Raw genomic sequence first — 20,766 nt, forward strand, 5'->3', positions numbered from 1 at the left:
AACTGTGATGCAGCCATGGGGTGGTGCAGTGGGGTAAAGCAGGTTCACCTCCCACTAGCAGCAGCTCCTGGGGGCGAGGGGAAAGTGTCTCCAAGCACATTGTGACATTTTGAACACACCACCCACCACTTCCTATTGGCTGTGGTTCCCCCTTCCTGGCCAATGGGAAACACAGGGCAATTCCTGCATATGTGATTTCCCCCTTCCCTACCTCCCCCAGGGCCTGCAGGGGATGTGTCGTCCACTAAAGAGAAGAGTTGAGACTCCCAGGCCAAGAAGCAGGGCACAGAAGATCCAAAGTCTTAAGTCTTATGAAATTCCCTAAGGGGGGCAGAGCCCAGTCAGCTGCTGGGTCACAGGCTCATCCACCTCATTAAAAACGATGAAATCTGTTACTGCTTCTCAGTTTTTCCTTTCTGCAGACTTATTTTCTTCCACGCGCCCAAATGGGATTTTTATATATATGAACATCACTTAAATTTCTGTCAGGTCTGATCACATGAGACAGGTTCTGGGGGAGCTGCTAATTTCAGGGATGAAAAGTGGGGACCAATGTAAAAAGTTTCCTTATTTATATTTATCCAAATTCTAAAATATCTCCAAAGATGAAGACTTTGCCCTTACCTGAGGCCATTTATTTCAGTGCTTAACTGCCCTGACAGGAAATATTTCCAAATCTCCAACCTCCCTTGCTGCAATTAAAGGGGAATTCAATGTAACTAAAATTAAAGGGAAGGAATTTTATGAATGGTAGAAGTATTCCCAATTCGATAGATTGATTGATTGATGTTTGGTGTCTATCTATCTAGCTATCAATCTATTGGTCATTACTCTGGCCAGATTAGGAATTTCAGAACTCACTGCTCAGAGAATTAAATGTAAACTTGAGAGAGAAATAAAATTGTGAAATGTGCAGACCTGAGCACAGAGATGTTCTGCAAGTGAATTATGATACAGACCCACAAGTGTGGACTTTGGGTCCTTTCCCTTCCAGTCACTGCATTAATATCCTTCAAACACCCCAGAGGTGTGGGGCTTTCTCTAGCCCTGGGCGCCTTCCAGTGCAGACCAAGTGCCTCTCTGGTGTGCGCTTTGGTGCCACACTCCCGACTGCACCATACAGGAGGCCTGTGATCTGCAGGGGCGTCAGATGAGATGATCTCTGCAAAGAGCCTGTGGCACAGAGCAGCCTCTGCTGTTCCCATGTGCAGCCGGCTAGAGCCCCAGAATGTCCCTGAGAGAGTGGGGGTGACACAGGGGTAGCAGCTCAGCCATGCAAAGGGGCTGCCAGGGGCAGGACATGAGCCCTGCTGGCCAGGGGCAGGTGTGGGAGTGACATCACAAGGGCCTTTTACAGCACCTCAGCCGATTGGTTAAAAGACGTTGGAAGGTGATGACCTCATAGAGAGTCCCTGACACCAGCCATGTGGGACAGGCTGCAGGGCTGGGGCCATCTCAGACACCCCCGGGGCTTCCCCACAGGGAGTCTCCTTCCTCCGCTCTGCCCGTGAGGCTGGAGAGGAATCAGGGTGAGGAAAATGAGCATGAGAAGGAGCCTCTTTGTCCCGTTCTCCTTCCCTCTTGACTAACTGCGCTGGACGACCGACGTTCACCTGGGGCGGGTCAGAGCCTGACCCAGCTGATGCTGAGCAAATTGAAGTCAGGGAAAACACTCGGTTAAGGTGCTGCCCTCCCCAGTGGAACTGAAGAGTGAATGAATCAGGGTCCTGCTTTCTCGTCCCATCGCCCATTGTTGTAAAGCACAACAGTCTGTGAGCCACGAATGCCCCTTGCTCTGGAGAGTCACTAACAGGCAATTTACCACAGAAAACTCTCTGCAAATGTGTGTTCGGTCTTTATGAAAAAGAAACATGTTCTACTGACTGCACCGGCTCTGCGCTGAGATCAATGGTGTCAGCATTCATTTGTTGTGCAGAAATTGCCGTAGGTGTGTGAGGTGTTCGGGAGAGCTCGCAGCACCAGTGAGAGGCTTGGCCAAGATTCACTCCAACAGCCTGTTTTCTTTGCATCTCACCTCCTGCAGCCCAGATAACAAAGACTGGAGTCCGGCCCTTGTGAGCACTTTGCCCCACACGTTTGACTTTTGCCCAGCTGACAGGCACATTTGACTCTTTCTACTCTGTGATAGGCTGTATGGCATGTTTTGTTTGTGGCCCAGCTAGCTCAGTTGGCAGAGCATGAGACTCTTAATCTTAGGGTCATGGGTTCAAGCCCTATGCTGGGCGCTTCTGTTCTTGCACTACTGTTCTCAGCCTAACAAACAGTTTTCACTGTTGTCCCGGCCTCTGGCAGGAAATGTGTGTTCTTCTCCTTGGCTCTAGTACAAACAAAGACAGTACAAGGAGGATTCCTGTTGACATTCTGCAGCCCTCTACTTGGAAGTAGTGGGGTCTGCCATAGCAGGAATCAGCTCTTAAAGCTGCAAGGACCTGGAAACCCTGAATCAGGAAGCTGAGACCGTGCAGGCAGCAGCCATACCATGAGGTGCTCCTCCAGAGACCAGATGTAAGCCAGCCCCCTGAGTGCCCCCAGGGCTCCCCCACCAGGCCATCCCATGGCTCTCAGGCCTCCAGCCATTGGAAGAGGAAGTGGGGCCTGTCCTGCACTGACTCTGAGCTCTGTGACTTCTGGAGTGAGGAGGACGTGCTCCACGTAATGGGAAGCAAACAATGGAATGCAGAAGTGTTCAACCAGCTGGGCAAGGGCCTGACCACTTGGGGTCACCCTTCCTGCCCACCTCACCATATCAGGAGTAAGGTCAAGGAGTTGCAGCAGGGTTATGCCCGGGTGCAGGACTCAGCCATCTGGTCTGGGGGTTGTCCCCAACACTTGCCCTTATTACCCGGAGCTCAAAGCCATCCTAGGCCCCAGGGACACCTACTCTCTCCTGGTCTTCCTTGACACCATGGCCGAGGAGCCCCAGCAGAAAGTGAAGCCTGAGTCAGGACCAGAGCCCAGCTCCAAACCCCCAGGGCCAGAGCAAGGACCATCCAGCCCAGCACCCAAGTGACCCAGCGAGGAGGTTGAGCTTTTGCTGGACGTCCCATCCCACAGCTCCAGCTGGACATCTGCCCAATGGTCAATCCCAGACCATGGCGATGGACTGTCAGGCACGTACCCCACAGGGCACACACTCCCAGGGCATGACCCTAGCATGCTAGGGCCCAAGCACACCGCAGCCCATGGATAAGGCTACGGCCACCAGCACCCTCACCCTCGGAAAGTCCCATGTGCCCCCTGTCCCTCCCCATGTAAATAGTTGGTGTATATAGTTATCCCCCCCCATTGTACATAGTTAGTTCTGATGGTGTTTGTTATGTTCCATGCTCAGAGGCGAGAATTTAGGTTGTTTAATGAGGAATCATTTTCATTTTTCACAACCCCCGCATGTTCTATGTGTGGGGGGCAGTGAGCGGGTGGTGGGGGTAATGTGTGGGTGTTGGGGGCAGTGAGTGAGTGGTGGGGGGGGGGTGGTATGCTGGTGGTGGTGGGAGTGTGCAGGGGAGGCCTGGATGATGCTCACTTGATCCCCCAATCAAAGTACTCCCATAGGGCCTCCCAGAAATGGACCCATTCTTTGGGGGCGTGAAGGCTACGGGCAGCAGCCCAGCTCACCTGTCCTCCTTTGGGCACCCGGAGGTGCAGCTGCTGGTACTGACACATCCATGGGATGGCTCTAATGCCACAGAGCACCTCAGCACAGCTTAAGAAAAAGGGAGGACCATGACTACGTGTGGCCAGATGACTCCCATAAAGAGCCTCCCCCGCTCCCCCCGCCCCGGCCTGGCTTCTCCCCTCCACCAAACCCACCCCCAAAGCAGCAGGCATGCTGAGGCCAGCATCACACGGTGGTACAAAATTGGGCAATCCCCAAGTGGGGCCTCTTAACTGTGGGGCTCCTTTTAGCTGTGGGACAGGAGCTGTGGCCCAAAGACGCATTCCTCAGCTGCTGAGAAGCACAGAAGAACTCAAGTCTTGCCCAGGGTGGCACAGTCGAATGGAGACCTGCCTCAGGGCCTGCAGCTGGTGCTGTGGAACAATCTATTGCAGTCGGGGCAGAGAAACATTCATTCCCCTCTGGCAAGTATCTGCTCTTTTCCCAGCTGTGCACTGCCCAGCCCAGGAGCTGGGAGGGACCAGAGCCCCTGATTCAGCCTTGGGAACAGGACTTTCCTTAGAGACAGCTGCCCATGTCACTGGGTGCAGCTCAGCCAGGGGTGCCCCCACCTTGCCACGCTGTCTGGCTAGGGCACTGAACCCCTGCACGCTGGCGACAGGGGACTGAGGTGAGTGTAGCACTGTTGTTCTGACACTGGAGATGGGCTGGGTCCTGTCAGGCAAATGAAATCATCCCACCCGCCCCCCCCCACCTGCCACCCCACCACCTCTGGCAGCCAGAGCTCAGCTCGGCCTCACGGAATTGGCCTGTGCTTGGAGTCTGCCCAGCACAGGCGCTGGGAGGCAGCCGGCTCAGCCGTTGTAGAAGTAGCATCACACAAGAGGACTGGAACTCAACAAAGCTCAGCAGGATGGTGCCTATAAAGGCTCAGTGAGGATGGGATTCAAACCCTGCAGAGCACAATGGATTAGCCGTCCATCACCTTCACCACTCGGCACCTCACCCAACGTGCCTCGAAATTTTTCATATGTCCCAACTTCAGCCCTGCCAGGAAGTCTGGCCGGGGACACAGGACGTGCAGGTTTGGCCCAACAGGGCTACGCTCACTCCTGTCCCCTGCAGTGCTGCTTCCTGGGGCGAGCAGGGCCCTGTGGTGCCCTGGCCTGGGAGCAGCACAGCCCGGCCATGACCATTCTCTACTCTGGGGCTGGGCCCTGCCCCAGCTCTGTGCATGTGTCCCTGCTGGGTGGGTACAGACCAGGGCCATGGGCAGGGTCTGCAGCTTTTGTGTCTCCTCCTGACATGCTCTGCTCCTTTCCAGCTGCTCTGTTAGCACAGCAGCTCCAGCTTTATTACCCCCTTCTCTGCCAGGCCTGTCTGTGAGGTAGGGAGCTGTTGGGAGGCAGGTTCAGGAGCAGGCTGTGGCTGGGAGGGAACACGTGGGATAGGGCAGGGGCACTTGCCTGCAACAGCTTCTGTTAGAGGAGGGGCAAAGATAGTTCTGGGATTCCCAGCCAGTGACATCAGTGAGGGAAAACCCTTCAAGTTCATGCCAGGAGAGAGCTTCTGTGCACGAGCAGCAATGCATCTGCTGGGCTCCCCTCCTGGACAACAGGGTTTGGTTCAACTTCTTCTGTCACATGGGTGTTGGGCTTATCAGAGAGAGAGGCTACAGGAGAAAGAGATGAGCCCTCAGGGGCAAAAGAGAAAGCAAGAGAAGCAGACGAATGCAGGCTCCTGCCTGGTTTTGAAACAGGGACCTTTTGCGGGTGAGGTAAATGTGATAACCACTACACTACAGAAGATGTACTGGGTTTTGGGTGCTATCTTGCCCTCTGGTAAATTGCATCCTGAAACCACGGCTTGCCCTGCCACATGCGGATGGGGGACCTTATGGAAATTGAGGGGAGTCCTTTACCGGCTCAGCTGCTAGAGGAGAGGGAAGCAGCTGCACTCACAACTGGGACTTTCAATAGCAGCTCTTCCAGAATTGAGGTCCCAAGTGGTTATGCAAATGAGACATGCAATATTTAAGTCTGCACCTCATTTGTATTTCTCATTGGCCACATTTCCATGCCACTTCCAAAAGGGCTGGGCAGTGGAGCCACAGCCTTCCTTTGTAGATGCTCAACAGGACTTTTTGAAAGAGCTGCGGCTTTTTTGAAAAAAGAGCTCTCTGGTGCAGACATAGCCGTGGGGAAAAAAGTAGAAAAGCAGAGCCAGGCTCCAGCCGAAACATTTGCAACAGCTGATAACAAAGAAATGTGTGTGTGCAAAACAGAACACGAGAATTCTTTTAACAACTACAGAACATACAAATGTTTAAACTCCAGTTTTCTTCTCTCTCTTCACACTTGCTTCAAAAAAAGTAATTCTCAGCACACTGAAATGTCTCTCAAAAGGTTCCCATAAGAGCTATTTACTTGGGCCATGGCTTCACTTTTGAAAGGGAAATGCTGATGAGGCTCTGCCATTCCACACAGAGGAGCCAGGAGCACTGAGCTTTTAGCAGCCCTCCCCACATAAAGGGGATCATCAATGTGTATTTTGGGGGGTCATAGCTAACTTGCCCAGTGCCACATCCTGTCCACAAACAGGGGACCCCATGAAGGCACCACTGGGAGTTGAACCCAGGATCCTCTGCTTACAAGGCAGGTGCTTTAACCAGCTAAGCCATGGTGCCTGCATCTAGGCAAGCTCTCCTGTCTGCCTGCACCTGACTCCCACCAGCCCCACCTGGGCCTGCTTCGCTCTGCTGGAGTTTCAATCCTGTCAGGCAGAGGAGCTGGGGAAGTTTAACTCACAAGGGGGGGGTGACTCTTTGCACAGGTCTGTGCTCAAGAATTAGGTGGTGTCACTCAGGGGTATAAGAAACTGTCCCCCACCTCCGGAAGAAAACAGACCTACTCCTGTGCTCAGACTGCCATGGCAACCACAGGGCCTTCATGGTCCACATTGGTTGGGGAAGGTCCTTGGCCAGTGAAGACCCAGAGGACAGGTGTCCTGTGACTGCTGTACTGGGGAGACTGTGGTCAGCGCTGGAAGCTCCCTAGAAATGGGGAACTGGCGACATCTGAAAGACTAGGTAATCATAGCCCATGACCCAGGTTAATCTTTGTTTTAAACGGAAATGTTTAAGGCCAAGGAGGCCGGGGTCCAGCAGCTTTCGAACCCAAATGGGCTGTTTCTTTGCAGGGGCAAATGTAGGAAATGGAAGGGGACACTGGAGAAGCTTCGCTCCTGGCTTGACACTGCCTTGGAAAAGAAGGAAAAAAGACCCCACTTCTGTTGGAGAATGTGGGCATTTATCCCAAAGCCTCTCGCATGCTTAGTGAGCGCTCTACCAATTCAGCAAATTCCCGTGTCTGAGCATAATTTCTGACTCACCGATCTTATTCCAGAGGCCAAAACATCCCTGTGGCCGCCCATGACTGCGGCTAAGGGTCGCAAAGGCTGTGTTTGCACAGCAGTGTTGTTCCTGAATAAGCGGTTCCAGAAGAGGGATTCCAGGGTTGTTGATTCCGATGTAGCGCAGCTGCACACAACGTGGAGTTTGAAATACTGCTCTGCTATTTTGACATTCAGCATCTACAAAAAATGGAGCCAGTTTTGAAGCTCCTGTTTCAAAATAGCTATTTGAACTAGCTCCAATCATTATCCCAGGAGATGCCCAGCCAAGACTCTGCTCTCTCTCTCTCTCTTGCTCTGTCTCCTTTGAGCTCCTGGCCTTAGGCAGGAAAAGTCTCTTCTTGTCCTCAGTTCTAGAGGGGAAAAATTGGGATCTCTGTCACCCTCAGAGAGCAGAAGAGGATTTTCTTCTCTTCAGTTCGATCCCCACATGCCCCGAGAGGGCAGAAAACAACCCTTCGCCAGCTCACTGTCCTCCTCAGCACTCTGTCGTGTTTTGTCTTTCCACATCAGCTCCATTTGTGACCTGGACCTATATATGATCTTCACATAGCCAGGAAAGGAGGAGCTCTGAATTTGAGCTATTCACTTACACAAGGACAAGGGTTCGAGCACTCTGCCACTTGAGCGAACTCCTCTGCCTGGGAGCCCCAAAACAATTTGGGAGGCCAGGCTGGCAAAACCCACGATGGCAGCATCTGGGTTCCCAAGCCGCACAAGCCTCTGGAGGAGCAAGGCATTGATTGCATGGACGACCTGCAGGGGAAGGACATGAGAGAGCACTGGTGAGGGGTGTGCGGGGTGTGCCTGGCCCTCACCCCCGGGCTTCTGACTGCTGCTACGCTGCCTGTCAGTGCTTCAAAGTCAGCAGCTTTGAAGTTCCCAAGGTGGCCATTACGATTATGAAGTGCTACATATGCATCACAGCACCTCATTAGCCTCCTCCAGCATGCCTGCTTAGCACGCCCCATTGGAAGGAGGGGGCTTGTATGGAAGCACCCAGAGAGGAGCTACTGACACTGAACGCAAACCCAGCAATACCTGTTGGATGACATGGTATACGTCACTAGGTTCTCCCCTTCTTCTTTGTAATCACTGCTGAGGCTCCAGGCAGATGGGAGAAAGCTGCCCTTCATGCACAAATCACCAGCATCCCTTAGCAGCGGTAGCTCTGTGGGTGGGAGAAGCCAGGTCTGTGGGAGGCAGCTGTAGGGTGCACCTGGAGAGAGAAAGTAACAGAGAGAAAGCCGTGCTAGTCTGTATACTATCCCAACAAAAAAGCAGTGAAGTAGAACTTTAAAGATTAACAAAATAATTTATCAGGTGAGCTTTCATGGGACAGACCCACTTCTTGAGACCACAGCCAGACTGGAACAGACTCAATATTTCAGGTATAGGGAACCAAAAACAGCAGTTAAAGTTGACAACTTCAAACTCTCTCAGACAAAGAGTTAAGGGGCACAAAACAGACATCAAAACATTCCTGATTCACAAACCAGTTAGTGTACATTTTAATGGAGTGGGCCATTCTGTTAATGACTTAAGAGTTTGCATCTTGAAGAAAAATTTTCAGTTTGCTTTGGAAAACGAGACTGCTGAACTCTCTTTCGTATTCAAATTCGACACATTAACATGTGGTTTGAACTGGGATGCAAATTTTCTGAGATACTATAGGGGCTCTTTTGTATCTTTGGCTTCATGTAACTCTTGACTCCCACGCCCCCATTACTCTCTGATTTGCTGACCTAGATAATAATTTTTTTCTGATTTGTCAACCTTGATGTCTATTTTTGGTTCTTCGTGCCTTAAATATCAAGTGTGTTCTGCTATGGCTCTGGTCTGAAGAAGTGGGTCTGTCCCACAAAAGCTCACCTAATAAATTATTTTGTTCGTCTTTAAAGTGCTACTTTACTGCTTTTTTGTTCAAGAGAGAGAAAGTTTAATTAAACTCCATTTGTAAAACCACTCTGGACATGGGGAGGAAAAGGAGCTGGGGAAGCCGGGTTTGTCCTGCAGGGGCCTGAAGATCAATGACTCAAATGAGAGTGTCTGTCACTTGCATACAGAGGAACGGCAAAGCCCAGGGCAGGAAGAGGAGAGTGCTTGTGCTGCCAGCGGAAGAGAGCTCACTCCATCCGTCTCCTCAGGCTGAAGGCAGGTGGTAACAAGAGTCTCTTGGGTACCCACAGCTTTGAGTCTCTTCCTTTCCCAGAGTGGCCTATTTTCATGATCTGCCTCTTCTCAAGCAACCCCTTTCTCCTTCTCCACAGCCCAACTTCTGTCTGATACCCACAGGATGTGGCCACACGAGCCCCTCTTTTGCAGGGGCTATGGGAGTGTGCCACTTCAGAAGATGCTGTGGTGTGGAGGGGTGTGTGTGTGTGTGTGTGTGTGTGTGTGTCCATGTGTGTGTGTATGTGAGTGGCTCACAGAGGGTGTGGGGCTCCTGTTGAGGGTAACCTGGTGACCAGGTAACACCTTTGAACTGCAGACAAAGGGGGAGGTGGAGCCCAAGGAGTTTAAATTGAAACTGGGAGTTGGGAAGCAATTAAGTCTGGGCTGGAAGGGAGAGAGACAAAGGAGGGAGCAAGGCCCCAGCTCTAAGGGCCCATCAGGGCCTCCTCTCACCAGCATGGACTGGACTGGCTGCCTCTGCCTGCTGTACTGACTCTTCTGTAAGACGCTGTGTCCTGTCAGTTAATAAATGTGCTCTTCTCCTGCTGAGTAAGAGTCACTCCTGCCTGCAGAGCTTCAGGAAGCCTAAACCCCCTCACCGATTTGAATGAGGTCATGATATGAACCTGCAACAACTCATTTGCATAAATGCACACTCATGCATTTCAGAAAGCACCCATGGCACAGAATTGCTCAAGTGACCCTGTCTGGTTTTGAAAGCTCACATTATTCTTTACCTTGAGGCTGACAGGTGGGAAAGAGGGCTTCACCCCAGGTGGGATTTGAACCCGCAATCCTTGGCTTAGAAGGCCAATGCCTTATCCATTAGGCCATTGGAGTACACAAGTAAGGAAAAGTAATGAGGGATAAAATTCTCTCAAAAATGTACCTTTCTTACCTTGGAAGACAAAAAAATTGCTCTTTCTTTGTGTTTGTTCTTTCTTTGCTGTGAATCTGAGAAACGCCCAGGGACTAACTCTGCAGTAGCAACAAAGGAGTGACCCACACCCAGCTAGATGTTTAGTTACCATCCCTGGCCATTCACCAGGAAGGGACATGTAGGCAACAGGTTCACAATTGCCATGAAAGGCAGCTGCTCAATGGGCTGTTTGCCCTGAGGTGCCTGGCTCTGAGACACACCGAGGATCTTTCTGGCACCCAGAGGAGCGTGTAAAGTAAGGGACATTGACAGGATCATTTCTCCTCTCCTCCTGTACCTACACTGAAGGCAGCAACAATGTTGGAAAGACAAAGAAGCCTTTGACGTGGCCTAATTGGAAAAGCATCCCAGGAAGCACAAACTGCTGGAAGTTATGCAGAAGGGAAACCTTCCAATCTGGCTCAGCGTGAGCACATTTAGGAATTAGACTGGAATTTCTCTTTTCTTTCTCTTGTCACAGTTCTGGACTCCTGAACCAATACCACCTGGAAACAGATGCAACTGATCTTTTTGTGGGGAATATATCTCAGCTACTGGAGTTTTGATTGACATTTGGGGAGTCCGTGTGAGGAAACATGCAGGGAACTGGGCTTGTTGACCTCGTGAGGTCCCTTCCACTTCTAGTACTCTGTGAAAGAGACTGGAGGATAGTCACCCCTTTGATTTACTGAGGGACTCATGAAGGAGCTCAGTCTGATAAGAGGGTCTACAGCTGTGTAACGTAAGTCTTTTGTCAGAATGAGTCGGGAGCAACCAGGGTCTGTTTCAACAATGAGGGGTCCCTTTTCATCCATCTCACATAGAACCAGCTGGAGTCCCCACCCAGAAGCCTGGGAAATTTGCACAGCCCTGGGTGCCTCCAGGGGCAATGCTTCCCCACTCACAAGCACAGAGTCTGAGTGTACAAAATGAGCTTTTAATGAAAGAAGCAGAAAAGTCATATGGCATAAGCTTGGGAAAATACCACACCCAGAGTTCACAACCAAGCCACAAGTAAGTATCCCAGCTCAAGCAGATGGAGCAGCGCCCTTTGCCTCTCAGGCTCAGCAGTCCTATACTGGAAAGAGCCAATCCACACACCCAAACTTTCTCCCTATCCACTTCAAATGCCCCACTTCCAAGTCTTCCCAGTCCCTGCACTCCCTGACACATCACTTTCGACTTGTCTACACTCGCCCCTTCATAAAACGAAACAGGAAGAAGGGACATTTGAATAATAGGTGGTCCTTTCGACAGGCCCCCCCCCACACAGATGGTACAAGATTTGAAAGTGGCACCTTTCAATCGCCTTGTGCTCCATTATGCTTATGAGGCACTGCATGTTGATGGCAGCACCTCATTATCATCTTCCGACCTCACTCATTACCACGCCCCTTCCGAAAGGAACAGGCTAGTGTAGACGTGGCCCTTGCTGCATTCCCTCTCTGAACTGGAGGTAATGCAACCTTTGTGCTGCACTGGTGTTCTGCTTCCCCTGCCAGCTGCCCACCTGCTGCTCACACCTGCTGGCTCACACCAGATGTCCCTCTACTGTCTTGTGGGTTTTGCAATAGACAGAACCCTGTGTTTGAAGCACTCCAGGGCCTCAGCTACCAGCTCATAGGGGATTTCAGTTCACACTGGTATTCAGCTCTGCATCGAGGTGCAGCATCTCCGTATTCACCAGGATGAATTCTAGCAGAATAGTTATTGACCCATTTTTAGGTCCACCTTCTAACAGCGGGGGGAAGAAATAGTCAAACCAGTTTTACCGCTGTATAGCCCAAAGGCTTCCAGCAAGCTGAATCAACCACTAGTCCAACCCTTTTTCACTTCATAATGTTTCCATGAAGGGATCCCTCTGTAATCCATATCTGACACCGCAGTCATGAGTGCCCTGTAGCCCACAACAACTTCAAGCACTGGTGAGACTCCACAATTCTTATACTGGGTAAAGTCATAAAATGTGACTTTCCAACAACAAGCTATTTACAAGAGATGAAAACGCTTTGCTTCACTTGCTCCCATCAGGCTTTGTTTTCAAGGCATTACATGGGCGCACCTTTACATTTGAGGACACATTCCCCAAATCCTTCAGCAGTACAAAGCTCCTGTTGGCACATTCTTTACAGGAAGAAGAAAATTTCTGAGAAGCAGGAGATTAGCTGGTGTCTCCCTGCAGAGAGTTCATGAGCAGGGCGGGGGACCATACATGCACTTCACCGAGCTGTGCCTCTTCACACTGACAGCCATGTGACAAAAAAGCAAAAAGGGGCTACTTGCTAGTGAAGAGGAGACAGTAAGGTGTGTTCTGGGGCACTCAGAAATCCCAAAGTCAGACTGTCAGGGTTGAAAGGAGTAACAACCCTCCAGACCACACTCTGGCAAGCAAGTAATGAAGCCTCGGTCTCTGATGAGACAGCTCCCTGCAGCCCTATTGAGAGTCCCAGAGCAGCTGATTGGCTGGCTGGCCCTACTTTAGCCAGCACAGGAATAAAAAGCTGTGGAAACAACCAGTGAGAACTCACAAATGTTACAGCTTCTTACCAAGACCATTGATGACCTCCGTCCCTACACAACTTGCAGGGGAAAGAAGAACCAGGCAGCAGTTCTCTGTCTGTGCTGGAGTTCACAGAAGCAATGAATGATGGTTTCCCTCCCCTGGGACTCAGCAGGTACAGTTACAGACCCCTCTATCTGGTACCCGATTCTCACTCTGATAATCTCTTGGTTGATCTGGAGCTGCTGGACTTGTGGAGGGTATTTCATGTCCTCCAGAAGTTACTTTCTTTACCATTCTCAGAGTCTGGGCTGGGCTGAATGGGTGGGGAACCAGCCAGAGGGGAATTTTAACCCAAACTTGGCTCTTCTGAGCATCTCGAGCACAATGGTTCTCAACTTGTTCACTACTGTAGGCTGCATATGAAACCACAGCGTGTAATGTGGGCTGTGTCCAATACTACCTTTGTGTTTGTGAGGATGTCACAAGTGGGTGCTGACTGAGCTGCAAACAGGTCAGAGATTGTGAACCACTGCTGTGGTGTGGAGCTACTGGAGCTGATGTGGAGCCAGCCAGAGGAGGCAAGTGTCCTTTTGCACACGAACAGGGCAGAGCAGGGACAAGGGAACTCAGCTTTTCAATCTTCTAAGCTGAGTGTGACGCTCCTCAGGGACACCCAGGATTGTGAGGGACCTGCTCCCACCAGCCTGTGGTACTGTACAAGCAAGGCGCTAACAAACTTCCACACACTTTATTTCCAAAAGTGAGACCTCTTGACAAAGCTGCTGCACTATTTTGTAGCTCTCTGTAAGGCCCCTGCTAATCTTCTAACTTCTTCTTCATGTTTTCTGTGTTTCCAGACTGCCAGCAGCCTGGATTCGCAGTTCTAGTAATTACAAGCAGTCTTACACCTAAAGCACCACATTCCCTCCCCTCTTGAGAAGCCCTCTTCATTTTAAAATAAAACTGATTCTAACTACAGCAACAAATATGGAATAAGCCACTATACTGTTGGCAGAAATACTACATCAAAAACACTGGAAATACGACATAACATGGTCTCTAGTCTCGACAGGTGGTCGTTTGGATCTGGCAGACCTTCTCTCAAATCCAGTTCCTGATGCAGTATCTTGTTGTGTTGGCAACTACGGTGAAGTCATCCAATGGGGTTGGGTGTTGGCATCATCTCATTTTGGTGCACAAGCAGGTTTCCAAAGGACCCCGCAGACTTTGAAATCCCCCTATTCCTATCAGCAGAGTAGCTGGCCATTAGCATGACTATTTTGAGGTTTTGGCCAAATGTGGCCACAGCCCATTTGTCCTTATTGATCCTTATCACATTTCTTTTGACCCCACCCTGCAATTTATCCAAGTCACTCAGGAACCTATCCCTACCCTCCAGCAGATCTACCTCTTCCCCTAGTTTAGGGTCATCTGCAAATTTGCTAAGGGTGTAGTCCTGCCCCTCATCCAGCTTTTCAATAAAGATGTTGAACCTTGCAAGACAGAGAATTGATCATGAGGACATTATACTTGAAACCCATCTCCAAACAGAGATGTCAGTTCCAACAGTTGGGGTCTGGCCATCAATGCAGCTTTCTATCCCTCTTCCAGTTGATAAAGAGATGGCAGTGGTGGGATTTGAACCCACACCTCCAATGAGACTGGAGCCTAAATTCTGTGCCTTAGACCACTTGGCCACACTAGGTGCAAAAGCCACCTCCTGCGAGCATCAACCTCTCTTGACATTTCCTGAGTTTCAGAACAGTTTACACCAAGAGTACATAGGAAGTTTTAAAAAGCCTCATATGTCATACCTAGCGAAAATGTCAGCATGTTTTCAATAAAAGGGGGCTGTGACACAGTATTCCAAAAAGATGGCTTTTAGCACATCCTAACCTTCCCCTGCCGTCTCTCTCGGCTGCTTTTTATCCCAGATCACACTGACACACAGAGGAAGGTGATGGGGATTACTGGTCATGATACTCTTAAAGCTGGAGTCACAGTTCCTGAGTGCAGCTGCCATCCTCTGCTCTGGCAGCTGAGCCTTTGAAGGGCTCCCCACATGGGCCAGGGTAAGCAGTGACTTGTGGATGGATGTGATGGGAGGGGAACCCAACCCAGATAGAACTTCTGTAGCTTTGTGGCTGTTATATTTGCTTCACACGTGCAATGTACTTGTTTAAAGCCCCATGAAAACACCAGTGCTTTGGTTGCTTTGCTCCCCTTTGGGGCTGAGAAGAGCTGGTCTCATTCTGTCTCCGGAGTAAACCCAACTGCTGTGTGAAAAAGGGTAGAGGTATCAGCAGAGCATATACGTCGCTCTCAGACTGGGGAAGCTACACAAGTTCGGCCGGTCTTTTTCAGGAGGCTTGTGTCTTGGCCTCCTCTGCCCTTGAGGATTGACTGACTGAGGCCGGCTCTCCTGCTGGCCTCCTTTGCGTGACTTGCTAAAGGAAGAAGTGAGGCTGGAAGGGGGCAGAAGAAGGAAGTAAAGCTGAGGCAGGCAGGAGAGCAGCTTAGCACCTCAGTGCAGTTAATGGAGCACCACTCTTTCTCCTGCCAAAGCCTGTGCAGGTGAGGCTGGCTGCAGGGAGGCAGAATCCTGTGCCTGTCCAATGGTGCTCCAGGAGTGGCTCCTGGTACCCCAGGAAGAGAAGTGGGATTCTGGGTGGAAGGAAAACAAGCAAAGCTCTGTCTGAGTGAGTAAGGAGCAGGTCCTGGGTGGACTGGGCAGTGGTGGTCTTGAGGGGCTCTCTGTCAGCCTTGGGGCAGCAGGGACCACTGTCCCTTTGTGACTGAGCCAGGCTGGTGGTTCATGGCTTTGGATGTGTCTGGTTGTGAGCAACTGGGACCACAAACCCTCCACCTGCCTGTGTGATGGGCAGATGTGCTTAATATGACATTTGAGGGAAATGGTTTAGCTGTCAAATATCAGAACCTCTTTTCTGTGTGTGAACAGCCTTTGTAGCTGGGTGCAGGATGTGTCTGTCTGTCTGTCTGTCTGTGCTACAGAGCGTGTGGTATGTTTCTGGGTCACACTCACAGACGATTGGGCAATACGCTGCCTCGCCTGCTTAATGGCCCATCCTGTAGCCCCTGCTGACTTGTTGGCTCATTGGGAAAGCGAGGGGTACAGCTGAAGGCTCAGCAGCTCGGCTTTGCATGCAGTGTGGGCGTCTCAATTATCGGTAGCAGCCGAGGGCAATTTGAGGCCCTGTGGTCAACATCTAGCCTGTTAGCCCCCTTGTCTGTACGCTTCAGTCCAGGGTCATGCTGACACTGCACATCTGTGTTCTGAAGCATCTAAACGCTGGGCTTGAGATAGGCGCGTTTGTGCTTTCAAACGCTCTAAGACTGTGCTGTTCCTTTGTGCTGTGTGCTCAGAGGCACCGAAAAGGGGCAAGATGGAGTAGAGCAGGGGGATTGTGTCTGGTTACAGGACCCCAGGGGCTCCCGGGAGGGACAGTCACACGGACACCTGCCTCAGGCCCTGTGGCTGGTGCTGCAGGCTGATCTATTGCTCTCAGTGTCAGAGAGAGGGGAGTTTGACATTCAACCCCAGAAGCAAGTGTCTGCCCCTTTCCCAGCTGTGCACAGCCCAGCTCATCCCAGCTGCTGGGAGAGAGCAGAGCCCCTGAGCCAGCCTTGGGGACAGGCCCTTCTCTCACAGGCAGCTGCCCATGTCAGTGGCTGCAGCTGAACCAGGGCTTCCCCCACCTCATCCCCATGTTTGGCTGGGGCACTGCACCCCAGCTGTGTTTGGGGCCCTGCTCACCCCAGGAAGCCGCACTGCAGGGGACAGGAGTGAGAGTGGTACTGTTGGGCCAAATCTGCCCATCCTGTGTCCCTGGCCAACCAGCGAGGTGCAGAAAGGTTCCTGGCAGGGTTGACTTTGGGAAGGATGAAAAACTTGCAGCACATGAAGATGAGGGGGTGAAGGTGATTGATTGCTAATCCATTGTGCTCTGCCTGCATGGGTTCAAATCCCATCCTCCCTGCATCTTTCTTTGTTGATTTCCAGCCCCATTGTTTGCAACTTCCAGCACACCTGAGTTTGCCGCCTCCCAGCTCCTGTGTTGGGCAGACTCCAAGCACAGGACACCTCTGTGAGGGTGAGCTGAGCTCTGGCTGCCAGAGGAGGGGGGTGGGATGATTTCATTTGCCCTGAAAGTGCCAAGCCTGACTGAAGTGTCGGCTCCACTCAGCTCTGCCCCCTTCAGGGCTGCTGTGTGGGGCTCACTAGGGCCCCAAACACAGCCAGGGGTGTACTTCCCTGGCAAGGAAGGGGCAGCCCTGACTCAGCTGAGGTCAGGCACAGGTGCAGCTGCCTCTGAGTGAAGAGCTGGTTCCCCAAGGCTTGATGCAGTGCTCTGGTCTCTCCCAGCTCCTGGGCTGGGCAGTGCACATCTGGGAAAAGAGCAGATACTTTCCCAGGGGGAAGGAATGTTTCTCTGCCCCTGACAGCAACAGATCCAGCCACAGGGCCTGGGGCAGGTCTCCATTCCACTGTGCCACCCAGGGCAAGTTCTGAGTTCTTCTGTGCTTCTCAGCAGCTGGGGAAAAGCCTCTTTGGGACATATCTCCTGCTCCACAGCTGAAAGGAGCACACAGGAGCTGCTGGGTTCAGCTCCCAGGGGTGCCAGGCTGCGACCTTCTGCAGCCCCTGGTGTTGGCCCTGACAGGACATGGGGCTGGAGGGACCTTTGTTCTGACCCACAATGGATGTTCTGAAGGTTCACATGCTGGTGACAGGCCAGTGCTCCAGGCCCCCCTGGGACACTCCTGCCCTTGTGGGAAAGGAGCAGCTCTGGGCTTTCAGGTCAAACTGCACATAGCGACTGCCACACTGTGGGGTGGCTCTTGCAGTGCTGCTGAGGGCGGCTTTGTGTGCTGTGTCTGAGACTGGAACCCCCAAGCCCCTTTGGGGTAACGACTGCAGCAGGACAGGTCAGTGTCCTGGCTCCAAAGCAGCCAGACCCACTGAAATGCCAGAGAGTCCAGGGAAACACTTCTCTGCCCCTGGGCTGTTTTCATGGGCTAAACTCCCTTCCAGCATTGACCTGAGTGAGACGCTGACACGGCTACTTCCCAGACCCAGCCCTGGGCACTCACCCACTAGCACTAGTAAATGTTCTACCCCTGGAGCGCATGACCCTCGGAATAAGCAAATGTCCTGACCCGCACAGCTCATTCCAGAGACCACAAACTCTCTGCAGCTGCCCATGGCTCCTTTCCACCGAGGCTGGCGAGATGAACTGGTTATTGTGAGTCTCCTAATGCTCCGATGATGGGTTCAAGTCCTGCAGTACCTTTTAGCTCACCTTTGCTTGGTGTCCTGGCTGCAATGGACAAATAGGCTCTACGATGCCCAGGGGGCTGTGCAGGGGTCAGCCTGGAGGGTGGGGGGTTGCTGGGTATCACTGTTGGCATCACCATAAGAATTCCAAATGCCTCTGTCCAGGGGTGCTGGTGAGTGGCAGTAACCTGCTGTTACTGTTCTTGGCATCCTCTGTGTTTCTGTGCCTGTCACCTGCCTGGTCACACAGATTTGCTGAGCTACTTGGGCAGGTGAGGTACATGCAACAGGGCTGGTTGTGTCAACCGCACAAGTCTGCCACTTGCGAGCATTTTGGTGGATGCTCCATTGTCTGAGAGCAGCCGCAGTGGAGATGTCGTTGTCTCCGGCAATAAGAGTTCAAACTGGGGCTCGTGGGGTAGATTTTTGTGCTTCCTTTCACGCTTACTAAACTGTGCTCTGCATGGGCTGTGCCCCAAGGGGTCTGTTCCCTCTGGGTGCCCAGAGGTAAACTCACAAATGAGCCTTTTGGGGGAAGGAGTCACTCCCGGGACCTCTCTCCCCTTCAGTCTCAGGGTGAATTGCTGACCCATGGCTGTGGGACTGGCATGAGCCTGGCTCACTCGTATCTTGCTTCGGTAGCTCTGAGCCAATGTGTGAGACTCGGCAGTTATGTCTCTTTGTGTGCTTTTCTCTGCTGCATTGGTCCCTTCTGCAGCTCCCTCTGTGGGAGGGCTGTGCCTGGCCCTGTGCCCAGCTCTGCCCCCTGCCTGGTGACTATTTACTGCTCAGAGCCACAGGCTTGTTCCTGGGCCTGGGTCAGTCCCTGCTGCTGCTGGTTGAGTGTGACACGGCCTAGGTGTGTCAGCCTGCACCCAGGGCATTTCTGTGTCACGCTCCTGAGCTCCCTGGCTGTGGGTCTGGTTCTTCTGCCCAGTGCAGCCCATGGAAGCAGAGCCTTGCACATGTGCATCGTACTGCACCTTTGTGTGATGGATGGGAACAGAAACCTGAGCCTCAGAGGCTGGGAACTGAGGCAGCTGAGGGACGGGTTTGCTCGGTTTTCGTACGTTTGTAGAGGAAAGTGTGAAGTGTTTAAATCCATGTCAAGCATCCAGTGCAACCCCAAAACATACTGGAGCCAGAGGTGACAATGGATTTCCATTAAGAAAACCATCCAAACAGGGGCACCTGGGAGAGCTTCATCTGCAGTCAAGTGTTCCACCACTGAGCCAGGCTCTCTATCACTGGAATATGGGGAGAGGTTTGTTATTGTGCAGAGGATGCTCCACCTTTCCTAGGAGCAACGTGCCTCTGACAATATGACTGGGAAAGGGACTGTTGGAAATTGTGCTGCCAGACCAGTTTAAAAGGTGTGTGACGTTGTGAAAGTGTTGAACCCCAAACTCTACATGGATTAAATGTCACTGGTACGGGCATGTTCAATGCATCCCAGCACCTTCTTACTGAAAACAGTGCGCTCATATTGTCACGAGGGCTGACGTGTTAGCACTGCAAAAGATCTGCTGTCCAGCACCTCAGGGAAGCAGGTTGCTGGGTCACCACCTGTGCCAGGTAGAGAAGTTACTGACACTGACTGCATACCCAACTATATCTGATTGATTGGTGGGTGTCCTGCAGTAGGTTTTTTCCTCGTTCTTTGTAACCACTGATGTTGCTCCAAGTGGCTGGGAGAGAACTGTCCCACGTATGCCGGTAATCTGTCTCCCTGAGGGGCTGTAACTGTGAGTAGGAGAAGCCAGGTCAGCGGGGCACAAGCTGTAACATGCACAGGGAGAAATAAAGTTTAATCAAACCCCGTCTGTCCGTTTGTCAAACCACTCTGGGTTCAGGGAGGGAAAGGAGCTGGGAAAACAGTATTTGATCTGTAGGAGACTCAAGATCAATGACTCAAAAGGTTTTTTGGGTGAGGGAGTGTAGCTCAGTGGTAGAGCATTTGACTGCAGATCAAGAGGCCCTTGGTTCAAATCCAAGTACTCCCTTTCAAAGACAGTTACTGACCTCCCTGTTTCCAACACACTCTGGCTTTCTCTTCTAGGGGGATTCTTTCCACAGAGCTGAAGCCTCAACAATTGCTCTTGCTAACACACAAACCTGTCCCTTAGCTGGCCGTAGATAGTGACATGAGCAATTTTGGGCCTCATACCTATAAAGAGGTTCTTGTCCCTGGTTAATGAAATGTATCACGTTCAGGCCTGTGTATCTGTGAAGCTTTAAGTGCATGAAGAGAGGTTGTTGATCACTCTGTGAGTTCACAGCCAGGGCTATGGTGTCCTCCCCCACCCACATCCTCCTCTACAATCACCACCAGCCTTTCCAGTCTCTCCTTCTCCACCAGTTCTCTCCAGGCTGGTCACTTTCAGAGAGAAATGAACCTGCCTCCTCACTCTGGAGTTGCAGCGAGAGGGGCGGAGATGGACGTGTGGTGAGGAGAGCAGGGGAAGTGGAGCAGGAAGCAGTGTCCTGAGAGGTGAAAGAGCTGGAGGGGGGCAAGGAGGGCAGGGGAGCAGCCTGCCAAGAGTCAGAGGTGCTCAGAAAGGGCTTAAACTGCAGGTTCCATGGTGCGATGATTGGCACTCAGCACTCTGAGCTCAGCTCTCAGGGGGACCTGTGTGTGGTTTATGATACATCTCTGTCAGGGCTGGGCTTCTTTCTCCCCAGCTGCCCCTGCGTGAGGGCTTCTCCCTCCTGCCTGCTGAATTGGTTCCCCTGCAGCTGGGTCTCTGCTTGGGCTGGTTCACCAACCTTTCTGTGATACATTGGGGCCCCAGAAATGTCCTGTCTGGTTGGAGATACAGGAGGAC

General features: G+C 51.8%; 3 non-coding genes across 3 annotated transcripts; 2 read left to right on the forward strand and 1 right to left on the reverse strand.

Moving 5' to 3' along the window:
• The first annotated feature begins 2,173 nt into the window (after positions 1-2,173).
• TRNAK-CUU (transfer RNA lysine (anticodon CUU)) lies at positions 2,174-2,246 on the forward strand. The gene has a single exon. It is a non-coding gene; the product is annotated as a tRNA-Lys (tRNA).
• Positions 2,247-6,249: 4,003 nt separating this feature from the next.
• Positions 6,250-6,323, reverse strand: TRNAT-UGU (transfer RNA threonine (anticodon UGU)). Its single transcript has one exon. It is a non-coding gene; the product is annotated as a tRNA-Thr (tRNA).
• Positions 6,324-19,872: 13,549 nt separating this feature from the next.
• Positions 19,873-19,944, forward strand: TRNAC-GCA (transfer RNA cysteine (anticodon GCA)). Its single transcript has one exon. It is a non-coding gene; the product is annotated as a tRNA-Cys (tRNA).
• The last annotated feature ends 822 nt before the right edge of the window (positions 19,945-20,766 follow it).

The sequence above is a fragment of the Carettochelys insculpta genome, chromosome 33 (assembly GCF_033958435.1).
Source record: "Carettochelys insculpta isolate YL-2023 chromosome 33, ASM3395843v1, whole genome shotgun sequence".
Classification (NCBI taxonomy): Eukaryota; Metazoa; Chordata; order Testudines; family Carettochelyidae; genus Carettochelys; species Carettochelys insculpta.